Below are 18616 nucleotides of genomic sequence, written 5' to 3'. Positions count from 1 at the left end.
CTAAGGATGTCCGACTGCAGTTTAGGCCTGCTCCCCGCTGGCAAGTGGACATCCCCCGAGGGCTGCCGGGCTGCCAGAGGGATGTCTGATTGCCATCTTAGGCCCAATCCCCCGGGGAGCAGGCCTAAGCCAGCAGGTGGTCACCTCCGAGGGGTCCCAGACTGTGAGAGGGCATAGGCCGGGCTGAGGGACCCCCTACCCCTGAGTGCACAAATTTTTGTGCACTGGGCCTCTAGTCTTATATAATAAAAGAATAATATGCAAATCAACTGAACGGCGGAACAACGGGTCACTATGACATGCACTGACCACAAGGGGGCAGATGCTCAACGCAGGAGCAGGGCTCAAAGGCTAATATGCAAATCAACTGAACGGCGGAACAACGGGTCACTATGACATGCACTGACCACAAGGGGGCAGATGCTCAATGCAGGAGGAGCAGGGCTCCCACAGGGGGAGCACTGCTCAGCCAGAAGCCCTGAGCCGGGCTCACAACTGGTGAATACAGTGGTGGTGGCAGGAGCCTCTCCCGCCTCCGTGGAAGTCAGACATCCCCCGAGGGCTCCCGGACTGCGAGAGGGCGCAGGCTGGGCTGAGGGACCTCCCCACCGCCCAAGTGCACGATCTGGTGCACCGATTCTCTAGCATATAATAAATAAAGGGAGGTTATATGATAAGATTGTATTGTGTGTTAACTGTTTATTGAAATTCAGTGTTGGGTAGCAAATAGAGCAAACAATTGAAACTTTTGAAATGAATTCCAACTTATTTTAATTATTTATGATATTTACTTCTAGCACAGATATCTGTTAGAGGAAGAATGTCTTGTGTTTTGGTTCCTTCTATCTCAAACATAATTGACTGTAGTGTAAACATCTTAGGTGTCTGCATGCTGCTTACTCCCTCGCCTAGTGCAGCTGCCTGGTAAGTAGCCCTATTCAAACTGCTAACTGTCCTCTTTATGTCTGGTAATCTGCCTCTGAGCCTGGTTTTTCGGACCTGAAGTAGTTTTGCTTGTAACTGTAATTATATTTAATGATCTGTTTTATAAATACAATGGTTTTTCCTTCCTGTGGGTAGTCAACTGGATCTGGATGTGGAAAAAAATAGATGAGAAATGGGAGCATTACATATTTCAGAAAGTGTTTCTATTTTTGTGTATATTTTCTACTTTGTTCTGGATTTATGTTAAACACAACTTCATTATTAGTCATCTCAAACAACATAAATAGTATGATTTTTAGATCCATGGATATGTCTCTTTGCAATTTTCTCAACCTTTCTTCTCAATAGAATATGTACAGAGTTGTATACCAAGGATGATAAATAAGTAGTTATTACTTATTTTCCAAATATAAAAGCAAAATCAAAGTCATGAAGGAAACAAGGAAACAAACTTAAATATAGAACTATTTGGCACAGCTACTGAAGATATCCATATATAAGAAAAAAGAACTGGGCCAGAATGTTGGAGGTGCTCAAATTCTTTCCCATTCAGAAGGCAATAACATGTATGAATTATGTGATCCAAGTAATGTGCTGGTCAGCAGGCCTCTAGCAAGTGTGTTCCTATTTGTTTACTGAATGAATGAAAAAATGAATACTTTAAATGAATACTTCCATATTATCTGTTACACTAGTATTTTCCTCATGGATTTAAAATTGTGTTTCAGGAGAGTCCAATTCTTTAATGCCCCAAGTTCTGAAAACATACCAGTATGTAATTTTTCATGAGTGTATTATTCTGCTAAGGCTGATGTAACCAAGTACCATGGACTGGGTGGCTTCAACACAGAAATTTATTGTCTCAGTTCTGGAGCTAGAAGTTCAAGATTAAGGTGTCTGCAGGGTGGTGAGGGAGACTGTACCACACCTCTCCCCTAGCTTCTGGTTGGTAGGCTGCTACTTTGGTGTTCTTTGGCTTATAGATCTCTTTCTTCATCTTCAGTGCATATCTGTCTCAGTGTCCAGATTTTTTCTTTTATAAGAACATCAGTCATATTGGATTAGGATGGGCCTATTTCCAAATTAAGGTCAAATTCTGAACACTGGACACTAGTACTTCAACATATGTATTTTTTTTGTGTGTGGCTGGGGATACAATTCAAGCCATAACAGAGAATATCCACCCTGGCCAGGTGGCTCAGTTGGTTAAAGCATCGTCCTGATATACCAAGGTTGTGGGTTCAATCTCCGGTCAGGGCGCATACAAGAAGCAACCAATGAATGCATAAATAAGTGGAACAACAAATCTCTCTTTCTCTCTCTCTCTTTCTCTCTCTCTCAAAATCAGTTGATTAAAAAAATGCCAAAGAAAGGCCCCAATCTTTTCTATGTAAGTGGTACTTAGACAGAAGGTAAGATTAAAGGTAGACTGGGCAATGTAACAGAGATTTAGTAAGATGAATATTAGAGTGGAGAGAGGTCCTGGGTATAATGGTTATAATGATGAAAAAGCCATCATGTCTGGTTGGGGAAAGCCAAGGAGGTCTTAACCTCAGAGATAGACTCTAAAGTTGAAGAATGTGTTGGAATTTGTCCAGTGAATACAAATCTCAAATTTAACTTATCTAGAAGGAAACTCAGTTTTTGAATTAAACATCTTCCTTATCATCTAATTCCATTAATGGAGTCAATGGAATTAGTCTTCTCTCTCCTCCATCATTTCCATTTAGACCACAAATCTTATCTCTTCTTTTCTCTCAGAATAACGGTGTTCTTCCCTCCCTTCCATTTTCACTGCTATAAATCTTATCTCTTCTTTTCTCTCAGAATAACGGTATTCTCCCCTCCCTTCCATTTTCACTGCTATTCCCCAGTGGCAGGTCTTACTTCTGGAATGCCAGGGATATCCCTAAATTTGTCATCTTCCCCTCATCATCCATCCTGCACATCACTACCAGATTTATGCCTTTAGTACCAGTTTGGTCATTACTCTGCAGGCCCAAACCTTCAATATCTTTCCATTACTCTACCAATATTATGCAAGGTTTTCATTCCAGGAGTCAAATATTTTCATAGCCTGACCCCAGCCTACATTTCTCAAGTCCACATTGAGAAGGATTAAAGAACCTCAGCTTGCCAGTGGACTTTAGAAGTCATCTGGTTTATCCCTCCATCACATATAAGAATCCTCATGACATCTCAACAAGGTGGTCATGTTTTCTGTCCCCAGTTCTAGGAACTTTGCCTGTTAGAGAGCTGACTTATGTTCATGACCGTGTCAAGCGTGTGTGTGTGCTTTCTCACTTCTGCATTGTTTATGGCACTGTTATGTTATCTTTTCTGAAATATCTACACCTTTGCTCCTGTTCATCCCATCATTCAGGACTTGTCTAAAATGCAGACACTGCTCTGAAAAATGACTGTGGCACTTAGATTATAACAATTGAACCAAGGATTGTGCTGTGATGACAGAGGATAAATGACAAATGTGAGCAAAATGATGAAATAAAGATTGAGATGATAATAGAATATAGGAGAAAACATGTAAGTGGAATTTGGATATAAAGGTTTTTTAAAAATATGTTTTTTTATTGATTTTAGAGAGAGAAAAAAGGAGAGGGAGAGATAGAAACGTTGATCGACTGCTGGGGATTGAACCTGCAATCCGGGCACATGCACTGACTGGGAATCAAACCGGGTGACCTCTTGGTGCATGGGACAATGCTCAGTCCAGTGAGCCACACTGTCTGGGCAGGGTTTTTGTTGAAATTTTACGTTTATATAAAATTTATTTTTGAAAACATGAAAATTTAAAAAGCAACTTGAATATTTTATGCTATTTCTGATTTCAAGTTAAAATAAACATCCTACAATTTATATTTATAAACGCTTTTGAAAAAATCAAACTACTATGATATGATTAGTCCATATTCAGGAGTGATAACAGAGAGGAATTATGGGGACAAAAAGTACACACATCATAGGCACAGACATTACCTCTGGGTTCCACTAAGAATAAAAACCAAAATCACCTTACAATGCCGTTAGATAAAATATGAATGAGTGCAGCTGGTGCTGCTAACTAGTCTACCCCTCTTCATTTGCTTTCTCATGAATATATTCCATAGTGGAGAATTATCGCCTCAAAAACAACCTTACTTAATATATATGCTAGGAAGCAACGTGATAGCTAAATTATTTGGATCTGCCAGTAATCATCAGGTGATAGGCATTTGTTTGTTTATAATGAAAATAATTAAATTAATGGAGTAATGAATGCCAGTTACCAAATGTTGGGAAGGTTGCACTCTGTTTCCAGTCCTTGGACCATGGGGTGAAGTTGCCAGGTTTTGTAATTTTATTTGAATGCACATTTGAGTGGCATTTTGTCCCTGTTTCACAGTGGCCTTTTATGGTTTGTATTTTCCATCTGAAGAGGCAGCCCTGTATGAGAAATGAGCCCTGGCCTCCCAGCCAACAATACTGGCCTGGCCACCAGGATCACATCCTGATCCAACTAATGTTTTCTGACTATGTATGTATGTATGTATGTATGTATGTATGTTTGTTTGTTTTCTGACTCTTTAGAAGCATCTATAGGAAAATATAAAGTGGTAAATTCATGAGCATCTAGAGGTCTAGATTAGGGTTTTTCAATCTCAGCACTATTGACATTCTTTGTTTTGGGGTCTGTCCTATGAATTATAGAATGTTTAGCACCTCCCTGACCTCCAACCTAGATGCTGGAAGCCTCCCTCCTCGCCCCCATCTTGACAACTAAAAACATGTCCAGACATTGCCAAAAGGTAAAAGGAGCAAAATATATGCCCAGTTGTAAAGCACTGATCTAGACATTAACAGCAACTTCATTATCTTATTTTTCATTATATTGAGTGCTAAATACTTTGTGGGGAACACCTACTAAATGAGTCAATGTGTGATTGCTTAGCATGCCATGGAGGCTTATTACCTTATTAAAGGGGCTTTAACAAGAGTCCTGAAACTAAAACCCATACATTTATGGTTCCTTCTATGTGTACTACACAGAATTTAAATGATGTAGAATTAATTACTTTTTACTCATCTTACACATTTTCTGTGTATATTGCTTGGGCAAATGATGCCAATTTTTTTTTTAAGTTTGGCCACAGACTCTGCTCTTCATCCTCCTACTTCTGATTTATTTCTTTTAGGGGACAGGGAGGAGGGCAGCGGTGACACCAGCTGGTGAATGCAGAATTAATTACAGAGTGTTTCCCTCAAAAAAAGACACATGGATTACCAACCTCTAATGATTTTTGGCAGCTGTTCCTGTCCTTTTAAGATTACCAGTAACTGGACAGATACTTTATTCTTTTTCTTGGAAGCGTATGTTGCAATTCTTTTTGGGATTTGGACATTAGAAGCTTTGTTAGAGGCACCACAGCTGATGAAAATTTTAGGCTGTATGTGATCTTGACTCAGAAATCTGGTATAAAATTTATTAATTCACTGACTTTTAGGTAGCACTTGAATTACGGTTAAATGCAATTGTATAAATAAATTTCAAAAAATACTGACTTAGAATTAAAGTATATGTGTCTTAAAGGTAGAAAACTTTCAGATAGGTGAAAAGTGATCTTTCTGTTTATGTTGAATTTAAAAAAGAATGATCTCAACAATATTTAAATGGCTCTTAAAATCTGCTGTGTTCATAATAAAAAACATATTTAAAAATGAAAAAAAACACACACACACAAACCACACGTTTAAAAGTAAAAAAATAAAGTGCTGTGTTCATGGCAGCAGTTGGGGAGATATTCCTTCCCCTCCCCAAATGCTGATCAGTCAATGGTTTAATTGCATTGAAATAGAGCCTTTCAAAAAAAATGCAGGTGGGTTAAAACAAACTGCTACTGTTGCCATAGGTGGTATCACTCCATTCTATCTTCTCTGTACCATGATAGAATTTCAGAATTTCCGGCAGTTTTTGTACTTCAAGAAGTAATTGGAATACCTTTCCCTGTCATAGTTATTTTCATCCATACATCTGGTAGAAGCATCAGATTCCAACAAGCAAGCATTTGCTATATGAATAAATCTTATATAAGTTAAATCATTTCAATTTAAATTATAGAGCTGAAAGGAAGGACCTTACTAGTCTCAAAAATACAATCTACACACAGTTTTTAATTTCTCACTCCCCATTTTGTCATCAGTCCACTAAATTTGAATTTAGGCCAAAGTGTTTTACTAACTAGTCCGTTGGATATTCCCATAAATATTCGCTTTTATTTTTGCCCTTTCCCCCCTAGGCATCATGCTGCAGATTTGATTGTTAATATTTTTCTCTAGTTTATCCCTTTTTTATTTTTATGAAGAAGCAATATAGTGTAAGGGTTAAAAATTCAAACTTACTGTCAAACTGCCTGGGTTTGAATCTTTGTTCTGCAATCATCTGATCTTGGAAAAAACCATTAAAGGTGCCATCTTGTTCTTTCATTGACAATTAAGGTCATGTTATTACATTTGGATGGAGTTACAGAATACTCTGGGATCACAGATGGTGAGTTAATTGTGAAGAGGTTGGTGGATAAAATCAACCTACTCTGGCAAAATGGCCCATAACTTTAAGTGAACAAGCACAGCTTTTGAAGACAAATTTCTAACAAATGTAGCATATTACAACCAGCATTCATAAATACAGTCCTTGGAACTTTTAAATTATTTAAACATGCTTTTCAATATTTATAATAAAACAGTTCCCCCTCCCCACATTAAATCAAGTGAGTTGCTCTAGAAATTCAAGTTTACAAGGACACGTTACAGATTAAGTATAGTCAATTTGAGTTTGATGGTAAATAGTAAATACATTTCAACACCCTTTTTCTTATTTTTTAATATCATGCAATAGATAAGTGCAGGCTCTGTTTCATCACATTCTCTATATCGAAACTCAGTTCTTTTTATGCTTCCTTATTAAACTGTGCAGTAAGGCTTACAGCCTCTGGCTCCAGTTATAGTTTTGTGTAAAAACACTGAATCAAAGAATATAGGGCTTATACATTTTTGTTTTCTACCCTCTCATTAAAGAAATTATTAACACAGATTCCATTAGGTGCTCAAAATTGTTTGGCAATTTGAATCATAGTGTATATGAGTCATCAATCAGTGTAGAGTGGTCGTTTTTGACATCACCATGGTATAGTATCTATATAATAAAAGCCTAGTATGTTAAGTATCCGGTCGGCCATTCAACCAATTAAAGCGTAGTATGCCAATGATATGCTAAGGCTGGTCAAGTGCTCACTATGACGTGCACTGACCATCAGGGGTCAGATAGTAAACGGGTTGACCAGTCGCTATGATGTGCACTGACCACCAGGAGGCAGACGCTACGACTGGTATGTTAGCTTGCTGCTGGGGTTTGGCCGATTGGGACTGAGTGAGATGGGCCAGACACGCCCTGGAGCCCACCCATGGTCCCTCCGTGGCTGGCCAACCTTCTGCGTCCCTCCCTGGCCCCGATTGTGCACCGGTGGGGTCCCTTGGCCTGGCCTGCGCCCTCTCACAATCTGGAACCCCTTGGGGGATGTTGGAGAGCCAGTTTGGGCCTGAAGGCTGTATGAGCAGTTGCTATGATGCTCACTGACCACCAGAGGGCAGACACTCAATGCAGAAGCTGCCCCCTGGTCATCAGTGTGCTCCCACAGAGGGAGTGCCGCTCAGCCAGAAGCTGGGCTCACAGCTGGCGAGCACTGTGGCGGTGGCAGGAGACTCTCCCGCCTCTGCTATAGCGCTAAGGATGTCTGACTGCCTGCTTAGTCCCTATCCCCATGGGAAGTGGGCCTAAGTCATCAATCAGACATCCCCCGAGGGCTCCCGTACTGCAAGAAGGCACAGGCCGGGCTGAGGGACCCCCCTGAGTGTATGAATTTTGTGCACTGGGCCTCTAGTATACCAATAAAAGATTTCTTTGGACATGAGAGGGAAGTATCACAAATTATTCTTTTTTAAAAATATATGTTTTTATTGATATTTAGAGAGAGGACGGAAGAGTGAGAGAGAGAAACATCAAACATCCTGCATGCCCCCTACTGAGAATCGAGCCTGTAACTGGGGCATGTGCCCTGACCAAGAATCAAACCCCTCAACCAACTGAGTCACACCAGCCAGAGCACAATTTATTCATTTTCATTGTAAGGATTATTAATATAGGAATCTTAATTCAGACAAAATCCTGTTTGTTTTGTCTACCCTATTAAAATTTTCCTTTTCAGTCGCCCCTTGTAGTGTGTCTGTGTTAACAGGTATACCAATGAAAGGATTCTTTGAAACTGAGGCTGATTTTCTGTTTATTCACAGACTTCCAAAATATGCTCCTTGTTTTATGATTCCTTTATATTTCACGTGTCTTTGGAGTAAATGCTTCACTGCAGTGACAGTCCACTCCTTCTGACCTGATTCCATTGTTTGACACATGGGAAGTTGCTAACCATGGGGTACCCAAGCATCTGTTGAATTATGAGGAAGTAAGATTACAGTAAAAAAGAGGAGTAGAGCAGTGATAAACATTTACAGATGTGAAACTTTAAGCAATTGTTACTAATGCTCCATGAACCAAATTAGCATATATTTACCATATCTGACAGCTTTTAAAATATGGTATTTTTTTAAGTGAAAGCATTGTAAATGAGGTGAAGGGCAAAATCCCATAAAGAGACAGACTCTACAAACAGTTATTAACCTTTGGGCCAGATGGCACAACTTGAGGCTGTTTATCAAGATCTGAGGATAGAAATTGGGACAAGAACCATTAAGTCCAATGCCAAGAATAAGACAAGAAACTAACATAATGAGAAGGCATTATCCCACTTGAATAAATACAGCAAGATTTAAAGTTCAGATTCTTATATTAACTGGGAAAAATTAGTTATTTAGATTATATTTCATGGCTGGGAGGAGTAAGGACAGAGATAGGAAATGGGCAAGGAAGAAGTTAGGAGACAGTGCAGACTCATTTTTCCTTTTCTTCTTTTTACATTTTATTTCATTTTCTCTTCTCTGTTCCTCTCTTCCCCCCTTCCTCCTCCCCTCTTTTCTTTCCTTTTTTTCTTTCCTTCTTTCTTCCTCTCAACTTTTAACTTTTTTCTTAGAAGACATGGGATAAAAAAATGATGATACTTTAACCAAAGGAAGAGAATGGAAGGTAAACAGGAAAAAAGTTAAAGGTTCAAACCAGTCTAAAGTACCCAGTCAGAAGAGATGTTCAATAGCAATGTCTAAAGTCCAAGAAAACTCTTGAGACCAGAGAGAGGATTAACAATGCAGAATTAGAGAATTGATTTATTTTCTTTGACCCTGGCTGGGCCACCTCTTTTGAGCACCCTGGTAGAACGAATAAATCCTTGTTCTAGGAGGCGGGATTTCATTCCAGTTGTGTATTTACTAGCTGTGCAAGAAATGCACTTAACTAGTCTCATTCTATGTTTTCTTAATTAAAAAACAAAAGGTTGGATTTACTTCACCCAAATTATTGTTTCTTTGTCACCAACAAGGCCTCCATATTTTTTAAAAATCTCCTTATATTTTCCCCCTCTACCTTTCCAAATCCTTCAAAACATAACTTAAATACCATTTCCTCCAGAAAGGTTTCCTACTAATTTATCCCAATTTGAAATAATCTCTCTACTTCTAAATCCTAATACCAGCCACTAATGATGTCTGCTAATTAACTGTCAATTAGTTATGTATTGCATTATATTTGTTTCATTGTTAGCCTAATATTTTCTTATATACTTTGTTCTTATATATTTTGATTCTCATCACTTCACCTTCATCATTAAGATTACTAGGGTATTTGGGGCAGGGAGAGTTTCATATACTCTTTTATCACTACAACACCTACCATGATCCTTAAAGACAATACGTTCTTCATTAAATACTTCTTCATTCGTTATTTTTTAAAAATATATATTTTTATTGATTTCAGAGAGGAAGGGAGAGGTAGAGAGAGATAGAAACATTGATGATGAGAGAGAGAATCATTGATTGGCTGCCTCCTGCACGTCCCATAACCTAGGTATATGCTCTGACCGGGAATCGAACTGTGACCCTTTGGTTCATAGGTCGATGCTCAATCATTGAGCCACACCAGCCTGGTACTTCTTCATTTGTTGAATTGTCAATCTGGAAATCTTATATATTTCCACATTAAGCCTATTTTTATAACTTAATAAAGTGCCCTCTTTTGGAATCTCAAAAATATTCCAGTTGGGAAGAAAAATAATCTCCATATATTTTTTTTAATTTATATTTCCTCTGTTAAAACCCCATCAGGGTCAGCTCCTTGCTCTCCAGAGCCAGCAATGTTCCCCATGCACATGGACTAAAAATGTTGGGAAAAATCAAATGGATCATCAGGAACAGAGTGTGGACCACAATTTTGTTGTCTTCAAAGCATTTTTTCCCCTTGTACCTGACACTTAATTGTGCTGTACATTACTGAATTGGCAGAGTAAATTACAATTGATTTTGAAAAAAAAAATACAGCCCCATTTTGAATAATGTTATTTTAATTAATGCTGATTTGCTTAACCACCAGTGTTATAACTCACTGGGAATACCAAACACCTCTGGTAATGATCCTTGGTTGAACAGGACAAGTCTTAGGATGATTTTAGCTAAGTTAGCATACTCATAGCCCATGTATGGTGTAGCGTGTATTCCCATAGGTCTACCCAGTTAGCACACAGTGACAGAGCAGTAACTTTATTGAAGAGTATTCCCTTGCTTTCTCTCTCACCAGGATTTTCTGAAACTCCACATCTCTCCCAACAATTTGTGGGTTTGTGTTTCCTCTTCCTGGTTGCTTCCAGAGTGGGCTGTGTGTTGATGTGGCTCTGTATTGCCTGCTGCAGACCCCCAGTTACTGCTGCAAATTCTTCCACCTGCTGTTTCAAAGTCACTTCCAAGTTCTATGGATGGATTGATCCTAGAGAGAGATGAGCCTGAAGGATGAAAGCCCACGCTTACACCACCTACAGGGTGTCAGTAGGAGGAAAGAAAATGGCCAGGAAAGAAAAAAAATAGGAGATGCACTAAAAAAAGTAAGAGAGATGAAAAGGGATGGTGGATAGTTCTAAAAGTTGTAGACAACAGAGAAATCATTAATTGTATAGTGTGATAGGATTATAGGACCAGATCTTTATTTCTAACACTGTTTTTTTTTAGTTTTTTTTTTTTTTAGAGAAATTAGATTTGAATAGATCAAACATCAGTCTATGTTACTTAATTTAAGAATGGGGCCCTGATTTTCAAAAATAGGCTTTTAGTTTAATTATGTTATGAACACATTACTTATATATGATTCTTTGGCTGATAAGTCTCCAGTTTGCTGAGTATAGGCTCTCTGGAGGCAGATAATATATCTGTTTGACTACTGCCATATTCTTAAATTAGTTAAGTGCCTAGCTCGTGGTAAAAACATAACATTTAGTGTTTCTCTTCAAGTTATAAAAATTGTATCACGTATTTGTTATACTGTAATTCTAATTACTAAAGGGCTTGACATTTTTAATGACTGTTAATCATTGTACTTCCTTTTTGGAAAATTTACTGATTTATCATTTGGGTCTTAATTTCTTTATTAATTTTGTGATGCTATTAAGTTTTTCTGTGACTATTGTCGGTATTTCCTAGGTTGTTTTACTATTGTTTATGATGTCTTTTTGAAATGAAGGTATTTTAAGTTGATAATCTTCATAGTTGTTGATCTTTTCTTTAGTGATCTCTTTCACTGCTTCAGGCTTAGAAAGTATTCGGCGTACGAAAGTCAGCCTGGTTGGAAGTAGGAATAGCATTTATATGGACCTGGCATTGGCGTGGTGAAGAGGTTTTAAAGAAATAAAAGAAACCCAGTGAGATCAAAATTCTGAGTAAGAGACAGGATGAAATACAATGAAGTTAGGAGGATAGTCAAAGGTCAGGTGTATGGGGCTTGAGGCTATATTAGGGGTTGGTGTCTTCGTTCTGAGGGAAATATGCAGCCATGGAGAAAGAGAGTTTTGAGAAAGAGAGTGATATGACCAGTGTAAAGACCGCTCTGGTGGTACTGTGCACAGCATTCACAGAAGACAGAGAAGCAAGTAGAATGTGTAGTAGGGGTGCTCTTAGTAGGCAGTATAAAAGTGAGGCTCAGGTGTTAGAAGTGCATGCATTTCAGAAATCTGTTTTAGAGGTAGGACAGACAGGCTTGGGGGCAGATTTGAGGTGGGGTTTAGGGGAATAGGAAGATGACTAGATTTCTGGTCTGAGTACCTGGTGGGTGGAGGCACTGCTTATTGAGATGGAAAACACGGAAGAAGAGCTGCTCAGTTTGGGACCTGTTTATGCTTCATAAAGCTCATAAAAGGGGCCTGGCATAGGAATAAGAAATGAGTGAATGATTGACAATTAATATGGGTGTGGGTGAGCTGACAGGGTCAGAGAAGAGTGAGAAGAAAGGCTGGTTCTAACTTGCAATTACTCCTACACTGAGATATCAGACCGACAGAGGAATTTTAGGCCAGAAAGAGATAGGAAAGTTTCCATAGAAATGAAGGCATATTTCCTTGAAGTAAAAATTTTTTTGAATTAAAAAAATGCAAATTTTTTTGGTAGTGATTTCAACTGCATGTATTCAATTGAGGATATGGCACCCTGCAAATGATTCTTTGATTTTAATACAGGACTTGTTTTAAAAATAAGTTTTTATTGATTTTGGAGAGAGAGGATGGGAGAGAGGTGGGGAGAGGGGAGAAACATCGATGTGGGAGAGAAACATTGATTAGCTGCCTCTCACATGCACCCTGACGGAGGATCAAACCCACAACCTGGGTATGTGCCCTGACCCTGATTCAAACCTGTCACCTCTTGGTATATGGGGACAGTGCTCCAACCAACTGAGCCGCACTGGCCAGGGCAGGGACTTTTTTCTTTACTGGGTATTTCACATGGCTTCCCTCCACTCCCTTATTTTTGGATAGTTGTGAAAGTGATTTTATTTATGTCTGTTCAGGTAGGCTGTATATTTCTGAAAGTGGTAGGACTCAATGCAATTACTATAATCATCGTGAAATAATTGAAATAATTGAAATGTTGTGTGTTCTGATTACAAGAAGTTCTGTGTTTTGTTTTTTTTGTTTTTTTTTTGCTGAATTTCAGTTCTGGCTTTATGTTTCATGTATCCATACACGGTGTTTGTGTCTAATAATAACTTACTGCTTCAGCTACACTAATAGGACATTCAGAAGAGAGCCTCCAGACAAGAATACTATGTTAGTGTTATCTTTTAGGGTCGTAATAAAAAAACATTTATCTCCCATGGGCCATCATTGCTACATACTCTTCAAGTTATAGACAGTGAATGGTTTCATCTTGACTATCCTATAGCTTCTGGAGAAAGAGATCTACATTGTCAATATAATATTCATCAGCCCCAGAAGAAGCCCAGAGCTCAGAACATCCCACATTCACTTGATTGTTGTGCTATCCCAAGCATCAATCACAAACTTGAATCTGACTCCTGTTGTTGATAAAAATTCCAAAAAGAATGGAGGATGTAAGTTTTAAATGTTCACTTTTTAAATTCTCTCAACTGAAAAAGGCATATCACCAATTCCTGCCTCTGCTCCCGCCTCCACCCGAGGACCCTCTGCCATCCCCTTGGTATTCTCCCCAGCCTGCAGGCACCACCTGCAGCTTTCTTGCTACACGACCAGATTTAAAAAATACTATGCTGAGTTGTCATCAGAAAAATTGCTTTTCAGTGTTGTGTGTTCTGTACTTGAATTAAGAGAAATGGATTGATGAGTATTTGCCAAAGACTCTGCCTTTCTAAGAAAATATCCTTCTTAACATCAGTAATTTACGTGTCCACAGACAGATGATGGTTAATATCTGTTTTGTGGAAGAGCAAACTGTCTCAGGAGCCTGAGAAGTCCTCACCATTGCACACTGCTAAGCAGGACAGGCCCACATTTCGCTGGAACTGGTCAAATAGCAATCTGCATGGACCCCTTCTCTTTTGGTTTTCAGTTCTTAGAGAACTGGCATTTCATCCTTTGGGCAAATGAATGATGAATGACCTAAAGCATATATTAAACTTCATGGCTTGTCCAGTAAACCAGACAAGGAACTCTAAATTGATGATCTGTCTCCCTGTGGCTCAAATATCTTATGATCTGTCAAATAGTGAAAGGAATGCTATGGTTAAGAAGGAATATTATGGTGGGTATGTGCAGATGTTTCTCACATTGAAAAATGAGTTTATTAATGGCATGCTTATGAAGAAAGTTCTAATCTGGGATTCTGTTACCGTATTTAATTAACTAGTCAGCCTTTGAAGATCCATGAAGCTCAGATCTAGAAGTGAGTGATAATCAATTTTTGATTTTACTCTGTACACAGCTAAAGAGAGGATGGTTGTAAAACTCAGAAAGCTCAGCCAAAAGAGTAGATCAATATTTTATTTTGCTTTATGTTGCTGGTAATCCAGTGGGAGGAAATGCACGTGTTCTCCTTGCTTTTTGTTTGGCTCTATACTTGCATCATTTTCAAGGGGCTGCAGAGCTGGAAAAAAGAATATGAGATCATTTGTATTTTTGCAAGTTGAGAGTTACATGCCAAGATTATGCAAACAGTGTTTATCACTAAAATGAAAATTAATAGATTGTAATGGGAAGTAAACATCAGCAGCAGAACCTTCTTAAGAAAAAGATTCCAAATTTTGGGGATAAAGTTCAACTTTTTTTTGTAGCTATATAACTAGATATATCCCTTCTTTGATACAATTCTTGAATTAGATTCTACATAAACTAGACTGAACTGACAAAGGTGGGAAATATTTGATATTATATTCAATATGCATAGGCATGCAGTGGTCAACACAATGGTAGAAGTACCAAGGGGTCCCCAGTATGAATTTTGAATGCTGTCTTTTTATGCATTTTACTTTGTGGCAAAGACAGTATCTTGTAGAACAATTAAATTGCAGTAGTTCCTGTGTAAAATGAAGATATTGGAAAATTTTTCTTTTGTCCATTTGGACAAAGCCGCCTTTTGCTAACAATTGCACTTAAAGATGTCATCGAAAAGAAATGAGCCTGGCGTGACCAAGGAACTCATTGCAGGACTGTAGTACATGGTATAATTGACAGTCCCTCTCCACACGAAAGAACTTAGAACTTGTGTGATTGTAAACAGTTTTTTTCAAATGCTCAGTGATATTAAAGGCTAGAAAACTGGAGATTTTTTTTTTGCCACTCACAGAAAAGAGTATATATATATGTAGTGTAACTTTAGATAGGAGGAATATACTTTTCCTGTTTCTTTACCTGTTTCTGTATTCATCGTAACAGGAATATTGTAGAATGTTTATATCTGAAGAACCACTCTTAGAAAGTAGAGTGAAATGGGTTAGTTGAATCAGAAGTGTAAAGTTGTGTTTTTCCAAAAGCAGAAATATTCCAAGAATGTACTTTCAAAGTCAATTAGCCAAGAAAGAAAGGTTCTGTGTTATAAATTATAGCAAAATTTTAATTTTTCACATACTAACAATTATAAAAGTTGATTGTATTACTCAAAATACAGGTGGTAAGTGGACATTTGAAAGTTAGGGGAAATTCTAGGTGAGATAAATATCGAGATAGAGTGGTTGTCATTTGACATGCCCCGAGACTTGCTAAAAAGACCACATGATTTCCAAAGGAGAGTCAGCATTATGGGATGCTCGTCACTCAAAGTTCCTCAATACCCTTGGGTGACTACCTGTCATTGGCTGTTTGCCATGATATTATTCAAATGAAAATTGGGAAACAAGTAAAAATTTACACATTTCCTATAAGTGACTTTAAAGACCTTTGGCATATATATTTATTTATTATACATCTTTATATAGAGGTTTATGTAAATATTAAAATGAATATAGGTATATTCATAGTATTCTTTAAGGAATATGCCCTTTGATGCAATGAAATGTTCAATACACAATTGATTTAACTATTCAGATATTTTATTCCATACTTTATTTTATGCTTTAAAGGTTATGGGTTAAACATTTTCTTTCATTTTTTTTTTTTTTTTTTTGGAATATGTTACCATGAAAAAATTTCCAACATATTTAAAATAGAGATAATAGTATAGTAAACTTTCAGATACTTCTAGATTTAAACAATTAATATTTTTTAACAGAAGAGTTTTTTTGGGTTTTCGTTCTGTTACTTTCTTAATGTCTCAAATCCTAAAGTATTTCTTGGAATGAGTTAAATACATATATTTATCCTTGGGATAAGTCTTCATTTTGAAATCTTATCTGCAAATTCCCAGGAAGTAATAAACACACAGGAATTTATATAAATGTCGCTATTGATATTTTTACAAGGTTTCAGGAAAGTTTCCATAATAACACTAAAGAGAAAATTAATTATTCCTATAATTTTAATAACATTCTTGAGAAACAGTTTTCTAAAACTGGAGTGAATCAGGGAAAATTATGATGAAGCTCATCTGCATTTTATGCTATGATTAATTTTCAAACAAGCTATTAATTGTCACATTAAGATTTTATTGTTACATCACATATGTGATGTTTCCTTTATGAGTACATTCACATCAACATGAAGATGGATTGTGTGCTGATAAAACACTGTTTTGTATCTACAGAAATAAGATGTTTGATTTTGTCCTAAAATATCATGCTTACTTATTTTAACTCAAAACATCTTTCAATATCAAATATCACAAACTTATCCTTACAGAAAGTATCAAATGCATATTTGGGAAGGATAAGAAAATTAACTATTTAGGTAGTAAAATAATGATTTCTAAGAAAGGTTTGTTTGGAGAAATTCACAAATATTTTAAGTTTTATTACAATATGTGTTTATTTTGATTATAAAATTTACAATAATACCCAGTAGTTTTAGCATATTTTAAGGTTAATATAACTTAATAAAATAAATTTTAGTAAAATTGTATCCCAGATTCTCTTTGACCATAATAAGTGTACCAGGCAAATTTGACTACTTTTAGTTAATACTTTAATCATAAACTTTGTTAAAAGAATATTTTCCACCTGGCTGGAGTGGCTCAGTTGCTTGAGCATCATCTTGTGCACCGAAAGTTGGCCAGTTTGATTCCCAGTCAGGGTACATGCCTGGGTTGTGGGTTTGATCCCCCAGTTGGGGCACGTATAGAAGACAACTGATAGATGTTTTTCTCTCACATTGATGTTTCTCTCTCTCTCTCTCCTTCCTTCTCTCTAAGCATGTCCTTGGGTAAGGATTAAAAAAAAAGAAAAGAATATTATTCATTCCTTAGTTTTAAATGTTTACATCCCATACTATACAGTGTTAGCTTTTCAATAGTTTCAAGCACTTGTGGGTACTAATATATTTAAATTAATATTCCAATTTGTGAACTAATTTATTACTGGAATAATGTGGAGATCAGTTCCCGTCCTCAATTGTTCTTCCTTTGATAGGGCATAAGACTCCAGAGGTTTCCCAATCATGTAAAACCTTAGATATTAGATGAGAATAAATGAATTGCTGAGTCATATTTTATTATATTTTAGAAATTTTTTATTGATTTTAGAGACAGAGGAATGAAGAGGGATATATATAGAGAAACCTTGATGAAATAGAAACATGGATTGGTTGCCTCCTGCACACCCCCTGCTGGGAATGAGCCCACAACCTGGGCATGTGCCCTGACAGGGAATCGAACTGGACCTCTTGGTGCATGGGTTGATGCTCAAGCACTGAGCCACACCAGCTGGGCTATTGAGTCATATTTTAGATAAAAGGATCAGTGGAAGAAGGGCGGAGTTCGTTTATATGTTGGGGTAGTACATGGTAGTGACCAAGCCTTGGACATGTTGAGTCAGAGCTGGGTTTGGGTTTTGGTTTTTCCACTTTCTGTGTGCTTGAACAACCTTAGTTTTCGTGAAATGGAGATATCTACCTACTAGGTTCTATGAGGACCTTATGTGAAAATGTGTGGATAGTGTCTGCCACATCATAATTTCTCATACACACTCGTACTGGTGGTAAAGACCGCCATGCTATTGGGACTTTTACTGTTGGTCATGATGGAAGAAATTCGTTCTAACTGAGCCAGGCTACCATTTTTTTTTGTTTGTTTTTTTGCATGAGCACAGACCCTCATAGTGACAAGCTATCCAGGTCTGAGTGTGTTCTGACTGTGTGTGAAATTGGGGTACAGAGAAAAGTGAGGTTCCAAGCAGCCTAGATGTGGCCTAGAGTAGTGGCATTTAAGTGGCTGAGAGTCTTAGAGGCGACTATTGCAGCTCTGGCCAGAGGGGCTGCATCCTGAGCACATGGCTCCCAGCAGGAAGTTATCTATCTTTTATTCTGATTTCTTGTTATAAGAAAACCGCTCTCTCGGGAGGTTCTTCTGAAAATAGGCTTTTCAAGGGCAATTAGTTTTGGGATGTTGAAACTATATCAAGAGGACCTTGAAGGTGTTTTAAAGTTTAAAGAAGAACTTTAAAGTTTAACTACAATAATGTCTGTTTATTATGATTGTAAAATACAAAATAATACCTATTATCTCAGAGACTTCTCTCTCTTCCTCTCCCTCCCCCGCCCCCCCCCCCCCCCCCCCCCCCACCCCCCCCCACCCCCCACCC

Source organism: Myotis brandtii, unplaced genomic scaffold (assembly GCF_000412655.1).
Source record: "Myotis brandtii unplaced genomic scaffold, ASM41265v1 scaffold83, whole genome shotgun sequence".
NCBI classification, from domain to species: Eukaryota; Metazoa; Chordata; class Mammalia; order Chiroptera; family Vespertilionidae; genus Myotis; species Myotis brandtii.
The sequence above is the reverse complement of the archived record's forward strand: the minus strand, read 5'-3'. Positions refer to the sequence as shown.